Genomic DNA, 13813 nt, shown 5'->3' on the forward strand with positions numbered 1-13813 from the left:
CTAGGAGGGCCGCTGGGGCGGCTGCCCGGCGCGGGTGAGCGCACTGGTAACGCAGCCACCTGAGGCTGCTGATTTAGGTGGTGTCTGCCCCCTGCAAACACGGAAGAAGCGAGAGGGTGTGACTGCAATTATCAGATGCGATGTTGTAATAAAGATCTGCGGAAAGGCTGTATGTTACTGGTTTCTACAAGTCACGAAAGTTACTTCTACAGTTCACTTACGCTATTTTTTAGTCCACGTGGCCGTAAAATGTTGCATATATGAGGGATGGCAGTAGATGCCCTCAGGTTTTGTGATGCTGGGACGTGGAAGCATTTGGCTCGTGTGAAATCCCCCTGCCAGCATGAGTCAGAGCTGTGCACGGAGACCTGAGCGTTGTTTCATAAACCTTGCTGCTGTTTCCATAAAAGTACAAATACTATGTGCAGTCCTCTCGGGTTCCTTAGGTTTTTGGAAGGAACCTGAGAGCCGAAGGGTTTTTGTTTGTTCTGTGGCTGCAGAAATGAATGCAATAAATGGGTGTAGTGTTTGTGTAATACTGCTGCCGAGGCCTACTGGCTTATGAATCCATTAGAACTTTTTATATTGGTAGTAATGAAATAAAGGATGTATCCCAAGTTCTGAGTGATCTGATGTGGCTGGCATCGGCAAAATAAGGAGGGAGGCGTTTGAAAGCAGCGTAAGAGACTTTTGGGAGGACTGCAGTAATGTCTGCAGTGTGGCGGATTTGAAACAATCAGATTGGCTTGTTTAAATTTATTTTGTCCAAAAGTCAAGCTCTATTAAAAGTCTTACCTAGCTCTTTGCCTGAACTAAAATTGATGGGATACATCTTACCTTTTATTGGCAGTCTTTTGCTCTTCAATTCATACTGCCTTGTGCTCAGTTCCTTTCTTTTTCTCCATGTTAACTATATCTCGAAGCTTTTTAATGTGTGTTGAAGTGTCAGTTAACAGTCTAGTCCTTAAATGCTGTGTAGTTTAGCTGGCTTAGTTTAAAAATTATAGTCTTGAATTTGCTTGTGCTGATTTATTTGAACCTGTAGTATGTCATTAAAAATGGTCTTTCATGCTATTATTCCATAATAAAAAGGGAAGAGGAGGATAACGAGGTAAATGCACAGCTCCCTTGGATCACAGTCATTTTTGTGTGCAGTTTTTTGTTCTTTCACAGGACCATTCAGCAACCAAAATACTGAGTTGCTGCTTTTTTCTTTTTTTTTTGTCTAACCTTATTGTAGCTAGTTATTTTTAGTACTAGTTTAAGTTATTTTTTTAAAAAGTTATTTTTATGCAAAGCAAAATATGTATTTCAGGGATGAGCGCCTATATTTTTCTGCTTCAGTAGCCAGAAGAATTGGACTTTTTCAAACTTAAAGTTTGTCAAAAATCAGAAAAGCAAAGGAAGGAAAAAAGCTTATGACAGTTATGGTGTATGTTTAAAATATTTTTTATGATGACCTGATATAATGTTCTTAGTGTTTAATTAAAAAAATATTCTTGGGTAATGATAACGGGAGGATGAGAAGAAAACTAGCACTATGGTATGGTTCAAGTGTTTTTAACTTTTGGGCAGGCTGTTAAATTACAGATTTTGGGGTAAATAAAATGTTGTAATTAAAATGTTTTTCAAAGCATTCATGAAGGAAATACTAGTTTCCTATGTATCCTCTACATCTCATTTGTGAGAATACCAGAACTAGCAATGATAGTGACAACCTATGATGAGGTATTTCTGACTTTCTCACGTGAAACTTTAGAAATATGTAGTGATTGTCATACATATATGTTTTTGATGTACAGGTTCAATGATTATGCTGCATTAATTGGAAGGAGTGTTCTTCATCTGTGACTTGGGGTGTTTCGAGGATTTTTATGTGCAGAGGTAATATGCTATTTATGGAAGCTGTTTAATGTTTTAGATGTCTATATGAAACTGGTGATGGTTTCATGTATTTATTTGTACCTAATGAGGTAGATGTTGCCAGGTCAAAGTGAAATGGTCAAATGGTGAAAGTACAACTTCGATCTGAAGTTGGCTGAAAATATTGCTGCAGTTACAATTATAGAAACTTACAGCGTTTTAAAAGTACATGGTCAAATCAGGAATATGTGAACTTTATCAGTTATTTTAGCAATACTTATACAAATAGTTATTATTGCAATTTCTAATCTGAAGTACTGTAAATGTATGGTAAGCCTCAGAGGAGATGCCATTGTATTTGATCTGTGGAGACCAAACATGTTTTAGTACAATTCTTGTTTATTTACCACTTTCTAAAATGTATGCCTCTGTTGTTCATTTAATATGATTTTCTGTCCTTTGCTAAATACATTTCCTGAGATATTGGGACTTTCTGGTTTTTGTTTTCCTTGAAACAGGAATTAAGATGGATGAAATATTTTATTGGCCATAGCAGCAGCAGGATGTATAAGGTGGGTATGTTGAAAGAATATGGTTAATATCCTTTAATTTTTGATTCTATGTCTGTCTGAACACAAAGAAATGACGTATAGTAAGCTAGGATTCTTTCCAGTGGTAAATGTAGGTAGCTTACCTGCTTTCGATTGTGGTAAGCTGCTACATGTTTAGCACAGGTTACATGAGTAGATGCAGACAGCCTTAGGTAGCTGGTGCATTTTAATTTTGCATCCTTTAATGGAAATTTTTCATTGTGTCCTTTCCCTAGGGTTTATATGCTTTTTCTTTTGTAAAACTGGACAGAGAAAATACCACAAAGTTTTTTTGAATCCTCTTTTCAGTGTTCTGGTTAAATATGATCAAAGAAGAAAAAGATTCAGTCGCCATCTATGTACTTTCCTTCTTACATAGACAGTTTTTGTTTCTGTGTTTGAGTTGCTGTTTGTTGGGGTTTTTTTTAAATTCTTTAATGTCATTGAGGGTGTACTCCAGTGGGAGCGTACTCCAATGAAACTAATTGTTTTCAGAATTTCCATGAAAGATATTAGTGGTGCAGCAGCAGTAAAAGATGTTTTGGTGCTCATCCTCATCTGCAGTCAAGTTAAGATTTTGTCCTGGTTTGCTTAGACTTAATGCTTCATGTTTATCATTCTAATTCACTTACGGAGATCCAGAACATGTTTTTACTTAAAAAGATCTTTTTAAATAAAATTTAAAACATGAACATACATTTTTACAATATTAACATTGGCAAATAAGAGAACAGCAATGCTTGAATAATAGTTGAACACTTTCTCATGAAGTGTATTTGCATGTTGTTGTTATCAAAGTTCAATGAAATGCAAACTTCTTCACAATGTAGCGATTAAAAATAATATATACAGTGTAGATCTTTAATGATTTTGTTTTGAAAATAAAAAATTCTGATAATTTTTTGATTCCATGCTTTCTCTTGCTAGTATAACAAACAGGTTCTTACTGTCGGCTTAAAATGGCATTTGGAGAATGCTGTCTTTGTATTGTATTTGCTCTGTATTACTGTTGGTCTTGTCACCCTTCATGAAAACACACAGAACAGCTGAGTAGAAACCATTCTGTTCTTCATGTGATATTTTTTAATTAAGTGTGTCTTTGACTTACTATAGTACTATATCTGCAGGTACTGGTTTGTCCTTAATAAGCTGATTAAACCTAGTGTAAGTAGTATTCAAGCATTATTTTTTTCAAAGGACTGATTCCATGGGTATTTATAGCATAATAAAATGTTGTGGGGAATGTTATCATGGTTTTTGGAGCAATACATCTTAATCTGATAATTCTTCCTAATTAATATCAAAAATGTAATCAAAACACCATAAACCTAACTGTGGTAGAACAGTACTGTGCATTAAACAAGGATACGACAGTGCATAAATTAAGGAGAGACTATCGTTCGTCACTTCAGTCTTCTACCAATTTAGGAAAGAACTGTTTCCTGTGAACTATTCTTTGTATCATTGGTTCTTTCTTGCATCTTTTTGAAGGACATACAGTACTGAAAGCGTTGCCTGAAGGGAGGCGAGCCGGTGTCCTGATACCATAACAGGCTTAGTATTCAGCTGTCAGTATACTTTCAACTATTGCATAAATGGAAAGGAAAGAATATAATAGGTAGCTTGATGCATCTTTCAGAGTTGTAATGCATTGTGGTCACTTCATTTGTGGTTAAGGTTTTAAAAAAAAAAAGCTTTTTTTTTTTTTTCAAAATGATGAGTTGTTTTCTTCATGGGATCATACAAAGAGTAAAATTATGCAGTATTGAACATATTTATTTTTTAAAGTGGGACTTTTACTTTTAGAGGCTGCTATTGGATAAAAAATTCTTTGTATTGTTTTATGTATCCTGGTTTCATTCTGTGGCTTAGCCCTTTATTGTTTTTCAGAAAATCTTAGCCCAAGATTGTAGAAAAAGTATCATGGTTAATGCCAAGAGGGGGTCATGTGCTGAGATGAGCTTCAGAGCTGGGCTATCCCAGCTCTGCTGAAATGCCTCTGTCACAGCAAGTCACTGGGGAGGCAGGGAGGTAGGAGTGTTCTTGTGGCTTGCTTGGATATTTGCCAGGAGAAGCAGATGCAAAAGAGATGGAAAAGCAGCTCAGAAAATTTGATAGGTTTGGAAGTTGTGGGGGAAAGAAACCACTCCTGGCAGACTTACTAGGACCTATCAGTAAAACTGGTTTGGGATATTAAGTGGCTTCTAAGTTCTAGTTTCCTGGATAACTTTTGTTGTTTGTTTGAGTTTGGCTGGCAGATCAGTCAGAACAACGTTTCCATATTCAGTCTTCTGCATGAAGCCCTACATTATCAGTAACTGAAGGTTGAGATGTCTGTAGGAAGTATTTAATGGTTTTACCTGACCCAAAAGCAGAAACCAAACCAAACAAACCCAAACCCTTAAAGGTGTGTCATCTTACTTTTTGGTGCATTATTCATCTATTGTAAGGGACAATTGCAAGGGACTCCTTCTCTTCTAAGGACCTTTCCCTAGGGACAACGTTATGAAAATGATGCATGGTGACAAATTACAGCTTAGACTGATGTCATTTCTGTTGTACCCATGCTGCTTTGCCACTTCACTTTTCTTATTTATATGTTTGTGGTTCTTTTGGATGAACCATAGAAAATAGGGATGTTCCTGTGTAGTTTTGAGCACACTTCTGTCTTCTGCGTGTCACTGATTTTAAATAGTAACGATACAGAAATTAATTTTGGTGGTTTTTTTGGCCATCCTTGGACTGGTTAGCCTCCCTAAGTAAGGTTACAGTCTGCCAATTTTCAGTGAGTACCTGTAATCTCAGATTTATATCAGTGAAGTAGTGCTACATACACCAAGACATGAGCTTCTGGCAGTTCTTGGTCTTGCTCAGCTCAGTCAGAACAGAACAGGTGGTGAAGAAATAAGGTAGATCCATGTTTTTAGGAAGCAAGGCAGTAAAGTTTAAATATTGGCATTCAGTCCAACATCAGTCACCACTAACGATATGCACTGTTCTGAAGGTAAAAGTATATGAACCCCCAAAATACTGTTAGGGAATCAAAAAGGATCAGTCTATAAAAACCTGCGTAGTTCTGTTGTGTATGTAAGTGCGCTCTGTGTATGATGAATCAAGCACTTTTAAGTTACTAGTCTACTAGTAAAATGTCCTAAGTTAATAATGTGGATGTTCAGTGGGTTTTATTGCTTTTGTCATCAACGCATTTTGAGGCTTTACTGAAGAAGGAAAACAAATTGGTATTGGATTTAGAAAGAAGGGACTGTTCTGTATTACAGGACTGAAACAGACCACCCAAATGCCTTCAGCTGGTTTTTGTTATTTTCACAAATGGTTTGTTCTTTTAGCAGAGCATTTAAGAACAGAGAGTTGGGTCAATCACTCTATTAAATGGCAATATTAAACAAACTTTATAATACTATTCGTGATTGAGAAAAAAATCTTAGACTTTTGATTGTCTTGGTTTTTTAGCTTCCAGAGAAAAATAACCATAGGCAGTTGTGATTCTAGATCTTCAAATGCACCTTTTTCTTGGAAACTTTTGTCTAGTTTTGGCTGGATATATACCCCTTAAGGGTCAATATAGTACCTATCATATTTTATGATATTTTAGTAAGTTAATTCAGGGATGTTACATGTTTTCTGTAGTTCTTGTAGGGTAAGTGGGATGTAGAATGTTCTTGTCTTCCATATGTGCATGTGTTACGTTTTCTATTAAAGTCTTAATTTTTCAAAGGGCAGGTCTGCTGTATTACATTACAGACTTGTTCTTACGCCGAAGCATACTTGCTGCCTCCTTGAAGGCCTAAAGGTGAAAAGTCCACATATCTGCAGTTTAGGGCAGTTACCTTTGCTTAGTCTGCGTTTATGTTCTCTTGTAAACCAGTGATTTTCTTTCTGTGAAGATAACCTGATGGGCATATGACAAAGATTTGTGGACTGTAATGGGTGAGATATGAGGAAGAAATTATGCTGAAGGACAAAAAAGCAAAGACTACCTGGCCTGAAATGATAAGTCTTCACATGTTCATAGTGTTACATATTCAAAGTAGGGGGCTGTGTGTTAAGAATCTTGTTTCTGAGAGCTGTGTTAACTTCTGATGTCTGTGTTTGTACTTGCAATCAGAGTAAACAAAGTGTGATGGAGAACAGCATGGGGAATAAAATGCTACGGTAAAAATCAGTATCTTACTGTCATATGGCATGTCATCACAGTTTATGTGGTGCTAGATGCCTCCTCTGAAAAGGAGAGTGTAGAGGAGAGGAGACTTGGAGAAAAGGCTAAAAGAGTGATCTACAGGGATGGAAATTTGCTTGTATAAAGAGAAATTGAAAAAAAAAAAGATTGTTTAGCCTTTGAAAGGCAATGAATATGATGAAGTATAACACAAGTACACAGAATGATGAATGGTTTGAGAAAAGTAATTCAAGAGCTTCTGTTTCGTTGGTTCATGCTATAAGAGTAAGGGGACGTTCTGTCAAATTAGGGTGGCAAATTGAGAAAGAAAACTTGAGAAAGGATGTATTTCTTAATAAATTGATAAGACAGTGAGTTCTGCAGTCTAGGGATAATTTTAATTTAGGAAAATTCTAATAGAAATTGGATAATTTAGAGTGCAAGAATATTTACACAGGCTCATATTACCTTTTTTCCTGAAAGAATATAACCCCTCAGCTTTTTGTCATTTATAAGATTATTTTTTCATCATGATTTTTTCTAAAGCTCATCTAAAAACTATGTTTTGATGGTGGGAGGAAAGGAATTAAGTTTGTCCCTAGTTTGATTACATGAGAAATGGTTATAGCATCTCACTAATTTGTTTGCTCTCTATCCCTGTGTTAGGTTCTATCTAGGTGAAATACCCACTAGGTACTATGTCTAGTTCTCTTGGGAGTATCCACTGATTTACTTTGTTTTTCTTGTAAGTGGGGACATTGAGGAAGAAGTTTTGGGGAGTAACACTGGGGTCCTCATCAGCTTGGAGAGAAATTATGTAGGGCAGTGGGTTTTGTGACTTGCCACTTGTGAGACACTGTTCTGTTCAGCTTCAATTTTTCTGTTGCCTGGGCTCATGCATAAAGTAGTGTTCCTGCAGTAATTTAATCCAAGTCAGTACACATTTGCTCTATACCTAGAGCGATGGAATATTTAGGGAGGGTGAGATGAGCTAACGCTGGCCGCCTGTGTCGTTCAGCCAACTTCAGCAAGTATGTAAAAAGTCATAAAAAATAGCAGTGGGGGTATCTTAATTAAATGAGCATGCTTGTTGCTCTGCCAGTCTTTTCTCTTGGCATGGTTCAAGTCCTAGAAACTATGTTTGCTTTCAGTCTTTATCAAACTCAAATACAAAACTCTGTGATAAAAGCATCAAAAGCAGCGTTCAGCAGGAAAAGACTACAGAATCAGCTTTTGCTCATTCCCACTGAAATGTCCTTTTCATTCCATTTAATGGAGGCTGGAGTTTTTATTTTTGGTGTGTTTAGCAACAGATTGACTTAAATTTGTTGTATTTGGCTCTAGAGCAGCAAAGAGCAGATGTCAGGGAGGTGCCGTGACAGGAATAAAAAGATTCAGAAGGCTTGTGGGAATTTGGGGGGTGAGGGGGAAATCTTCCTATTTTTTCCCTGCTAGAATCCATATTATAACATTTAGAGTTGGCATTCAGTTCAAAACTTGCTGTGCTGCAAGGGTTGGTGCATTGACGCAGGCATTCTTTCCCACAGCTCAAATTGTGGAAACAGAGTTTATTTATAAAATAAAATATGCCTGTGAAATTATAATTGATACCTTAATTATGGAGAACTCGCCTGAAAGATGGTAGCTTAGTGACCTGAGGGACATTTTCCTGGCTTAGAATAGCCACGATTTATACCGAAACGTTTTGTCTGTATGAATCTTAAAAATCAAATTCCCCTGTCAAGGCAGAAAAACTTCAGTAATTTGAGAGTTACTGTGTCAGGGATGATAAGCCTAAAAAATGGTCAACTTTTAAACGTTATTTAGGGATGGAACAACTAAATAGTAAGCTTCACTATTTGGGGATTGTCGCTATTTCAAAAATATGCATTTAAAAGCCACTTCTACGTGTTGCCAGTCATTGCATAAGCAGGTGGGTGCCAGATGTGGGATCCTGGAGAAGTTGTTGCTTTGGTTTATTTCTTTTCACTTTTGTAATGAGCAGAATGGTTCAAGAGTTAGTGGCTGCTTTTTTTTTTTTTTGAGGCTGGAAGAATTTTATCTTTGCCTTGATTAATGGGCCATTTCTGAAAACACCTTGTGTAATTTTTTAGTTAGTAGAATGATTACTTGTTTATCTTTCTCTCATCTTTTTTTTTCACTCATATGCCTGCACTTCAAGAGTATATATTGCCACAGTATAGATTATAAATTATAAAAACATAAATGTGATGTAATTTGCAGTAATTTTGATTGCAGGTTGCTATATTTGAAAGTTGTGCCAATTCTCTGCTGTCTTATTTGTATAATGAAGTATTTAATACTTTGTGGACCTTGAGGGATTTTTTTTTTCCCTGTGTTTTTTTTTTTTTTTTTTTTTTTTTTTTTTTTTTTTTCTGTTTCTTCTTTTTTTTGCGTGTTTTTTCTCATTCAGTTCAAAACTTGCTGTGCTGCAAGGGTTGGTGCATTGACGCAGGCATTCTTTCCCACAGCTCAAATTGTGGAAACAGAGTTTATTTATAAAATAAAATATGCCTGTGAAATTATAATTGATACCTTAATTATGGAGAACTCGCCTGAAAGATGGTAGCTTAGTGACCTGAGGGACATTTTCCTGGCTTAGAATAGCCACGATTTATACCGAAACGTTTTGTCTGTATGAATCTTAAAAATCAAATTCCCCTGTCAAGGCAGAAAAACTTCAGTAATTTGAGAGTTACTGTGTCAGGGATGATAAGCCTAAAAAATGGTCAACTTTTAAACGTTATTTAGGGATGGAACAACTAAATAGTAAGCTTCACTATTTGGGGATTGTCGCTATTTCAAAAATATGCATTTAAAAGCCACTTCTACGTGTTGCCAGTCATTGCATAAGCAGGTGGGTGCCAGATGTGGGATCCTGGAGAAGTTGTTGCTTTGGTTTATTTCTTTTCACTTTTGTAATGAGCAGAATGGTTCAAAAGTTAGTGGCTGCTTTTTTTTTTTTTTGAGGCTGGAAGAATTTTATCTTTGCCTTGATTAATGGGCCATTTCTGAAAACACCTTGTGTAATTTTTTAGTTAGTAGAATGATTACTTGTTTATCTTTCTCTCATCTTTTTTTTTCACTCATATGCCTGCACTTCAAGAGTATATATTGCCACAGTATAGTTTATAAATTATAAAAACATAAATGTGATGTAATTTGCAGTAATTTTGATTGCAGGTTGCTATATTTGAAAGTTGTGCCAATTCTCTGCTGTCTTATATGTATAATGAAGTATTTAATACTTTGTGGACCTTGAGGGATTTTTTTTTTCCTGTGATGAAAAAGTGTTACTTATTACTATACTCCCCTCCAGATTATTGTCTAAATCTTTGGATTTTCCTTGAGATGAGGCTCCTTAATCTTGTGTTAGTTTTTTAGAAAACCATGTTGCTTCCTGCTCTGGGTCTTCCTTTTCTAGTGGTGATTGTAGTAGCTCTTACCATTTTCTGGAGAGACGGGATTTGAAATAGAAGGAATGTATCTTATTGTGCACTTTATCAGAATAAAATGAAAAAGTCTGACTTTTTTAAAAAAAGCAGTTAGTATAGTGGGGTGAGTTGTCAAAAGCATCATATGTGTAAGATATGTAATGTACATGCTCTGTTCTCCTCAGGGCTTACAAAGTCATGATTGGAGATTGCTGTTCAGATTTGGGAACAAATCTTCCCATGATTTTTGCTAATGAACAATGTAAATGCACTGCTAAAAGGAAACAGGGCAAACTAGCTTGCTGGTTAGCTGTAGCATGTTGAGTTTCTTGGTTACGTAGCTAATTTCAGTGGCTTGAAAGTGACAAGCCTGGAAATAATTGTGGTCAGAGCTGCTCCAAGAGGATTGAGTGAAGCCTTTTTTACTTCCTAATTGTAAAAGAAGCCAGGTTTGATCAACAGCTGCTGTGAGGGTTATTCAGGCAGTAAGTCCAGTCCAGTGCAGGATTTTGCACTTCTGACCAGTTTAGGGCATGATCTTTTGCTTAAGGTGAGAGGCTGAAACTGTAACAGTTTGGTGTGTTTGATTAGCATCATTTATGTCTGTCCTGTACTTAATTTCTTCCAGATATTTTTCACCTGGCTGTCAAATTTCTTTGTTTACTGCAGTGTCTGAAAGACTTTGTGACCACATAAAAAATGTTAGAAAAATGGATAAATTATGGATTCTGTATTTAAAGACTTTATTTTAGATCATTTAATCATAAGTATTTGTAAGGTTTCTTTTACATGGTAAGATTTCACTTTAAAAGAAGCGTGAAACTGTAGATTCCATTTAGGCTAGATCAAGATCTGCAAGGATCATACCCGTTTTTGTTTGTTTTTTTTTTTTCTTGATTTCATGCAAGTGTTAAACCTACATTTATGTACTAGCATGCTGTGAAGATAGCTGTGTATTGCAAGGAGAGCTGGTTGCTGTATCTTGTCTGTCAGCTGAAGCTGAACAGAGACTAGGTAAGTTTCTTGCTCTGGTTTGTTAGGATGCTGTCCTAAGACCAGAGCTACTGTTTGATGTCATACTTCTGAAAGTGGGGTTCTGCAGACCAAGTTGCTGTAATTCACCCCCTGCAAACAGTGTTATACCTCTCCGGTGTCTCCAGTAGTGTTCTGAAATTTCCACTGAGCTATGAGCAATCTGGTTTCTGTCCTGGACAGACTACTGGTCTGTTGAAAAACAGTTCAGTATCCTTGCACTGCAGAAACATAGACATGGGAAAACTTAGATAATGCCTACTGGACTTTGTAATTTGATGCAGATATGTTCATTTCTTATGGAAGATGCAGGACATCAGCAAAATCATAAAAAAATGCCTAATATTCATCAAAAGGTATGGGACTAGTCATTAAATAAACAAGGTAGCGTATTTCTTCTGTACACAGTAATGTAAAACATTCTTTTCCTATTTTGCCTTTTGGAGAATTTTGGAAAAGGCAGAAGGAATTTCCCACATACACTTTCATTGTTGTGGTTCAGGTAAATCAGCAGTAAAGTTTATAATTATTTAGTTTTCATAAGTAGTTCGTTTGCCTTTGAAAATCATTCTGATTAGTTTGGGTACAGTTCTTTGTGACTAAGAGACATTACTATTTATGGCACAAGTTCTAGACAGCTGACGATTTTTTTTTTTAATAGCCAGAGATCTGATTAAGAAGCTGAAATTCTTGCAGTTTTTAAGCCATAATTTTCATAGTCTTTTAAGACATAGTTTTCATAAGTAGTTCGTTTGCCTTTGAAAATCATTCTGATTAGTTTGGGTACAGTTCTTTGTGACTAAGAGACATTACTATTTATGGCACAAGTTCTAGACAGCTGACGATTTTTTTTTTTAATAGCCAGAGATCTGATTAAGAAGCTGAAATTCTTGCAGTTTTTAAGCCATAATTTTCATAGTCTTTTAAGACATATTGAAGTACAAGTGATAGCTCTACTTTTGGAGCTTTTTATATACTATTAATTATTCAGAATAATTCTCATGTTCTTTACATATCAATACCATACCATAATAATCCATTACACTTGGTGCAAATTAATTTATAATTTCTGCTCTAACTTGACAGTATGCTGGGAGAGTAAAATGTGGCTTTTCTGACAATTTGTCAGTTTGGTCGTAAATTTACAGATAAAGGAATACTTCGTCTAATAATGTGAGGTCTGGGTGCTCATGCAGGGTTTTGAGGTCTAGCTTTGGTCCTTACCAATACTGGGTAAGACTTACAGAAGCCCATTGGTAGGTGTGTGATCTTGCTTCAGTGAAGCAGAAAAGCACATTTCATTCAAAAAATGGAACACTACCGAAGAAATAGCATTTTCGTATTTTTCAGTCTTTAACATACTGGTATCTCTGGTGCAGTGATGATTGTTAACATTTGAAATATAACAATAATTTGTTATATTAGTTCAGAGTAACATTTTGGTTTTGCATCTGATTTGTGTTTAGCAATAGAAATAAGAAAGAACTGACCGTATCTTAAAACAACGAGCTATATGATTAACAGTAGCCTTTAGTGTAATTGTAAGTGTGTTTTCAGGCACACTCTATTTGTCATAAAACCTTTGGTTAGAGATATTATTAAGATGTAATTGATCTAATTCACTGTAAAGTTTTGAAACCTTTTTGAAGGTGTTTTTGCATCCAAAAATCTTCAAACCCTTGGTATATAATATTGATGTTCATTGGAAAGTGAATTTTTTTTTCAATTTTGAGACACAAAAGCTTATTTTCATGTTCAAGATTAAAGTAGAGCAAACTTTTATTTTTCATTTTTGATTTTAAAGTCAAACTGCACTTACAGAAATGCAGGTATCTTCAAAAGAGTTAGCTGATCAACTTCTGAGAAGCAGAAAAATTCTTTAGACTAAGAATACTGCTAACTAAGTTGATGGAAACTCCTGAATTTGCTTGTTCTGCATATATCTCTTCCTGTTTCAGGAAGCTGTTCATTTCAGAAAAAAAAGCAAAAAAAAAATCAAGAACTACAAAATGTTGATTACAGAAGTTGTGGAGTAATGGGCTTTAATTGGACCGTCAAAAATGCAAGCCAAGGAAACAGAGTAATGTCTTGATGGCAATATCTAATAATTTGCAAAGCATCTTCCCCCTAGAACACAAAAAGTAAAAAAAGAATCATCATTTGGATAGTGGACTGTACCTATATACTATTGGAACTGCCTTGTTTTATCAGGGAAATAGGACAAGCTAAGTATGCCAGGTCTTACTTAACCATGGGAGGTTTTGGTGATGGGAGAAATAATCATCTTGGGCAGTATAAGCCTTTTTTTGTCTAAGTGGAATTATGTTCTAAAGTGTGTGCTGTTCAATAATGAAAACAGTTTACTTGAATTGTCACTTCATAACATTTCATACATGAAGCACTAGAAAGACCATTTCCAAAATGTTTATTAATAATTAAAATCTAATAGATAAACTTCAAAAATTTGTATAGGTTAGTACTAAGTTGGCACAGAATAACCATGCATGCTTTCTTGGAGGATATTTACAAAGAACAGCATCAGGTTTTCTTTAGCAGCCTTTCTCTCCAATACTTGTCTGTGAATGGTGTAGTTATCTGATAATTCAGTCTTTGGCAATTATCTTTAGAAAGCTGCTTTATATTGGGAAGGAGAAAATGTTTAGTGTATATAGTTGCAATTAGGAAGAGGCTGGGTG

The 13813-nt window shown here is 35.7% G+C and overlaps 1 protein-coding gene across 2 annotated transcripts in view; it reads left to right on the forward strand.

Annotated features, from left to right (window-relative positions):
• Nucleotides 1-1808: 1808 nt before the first annotated feature.
• ZNF438 (zinc finger protein 438) overlaps nucleotides 1809-13813 on the forward strand; it is a 65309-nt gene continuing 53304 nt past the window's right edge. For both annotated transcript variants that reach the window (XM_009275161.2, XM_009275162.2), the window contains exon 1: nucleotides 1809-1884. The gene's annotated coding sequence lies outside the window, so the exon portion shown is untranslated. The remainder of the gene's footprint in view (nucleotides 1885-13813) is intronic.

The sequence above is a fragment of the Aptenodytes forsteri genome, unplaced genomic scaffold (genome assembly GCF_000699145.1).
Source record: "Aptenodytes forsteri isolate BGI_AS27 unplaced genomic scaffold, ASM69914v1 Scaffold336, whole genome shotgun sequence".
Lineage (NCBI taxonomy): Eukaryota > Metazoa > Chordata > Aves > Sphenisciformes > Spheniscidae > Aptenodytes > Aptenodytes forsteri.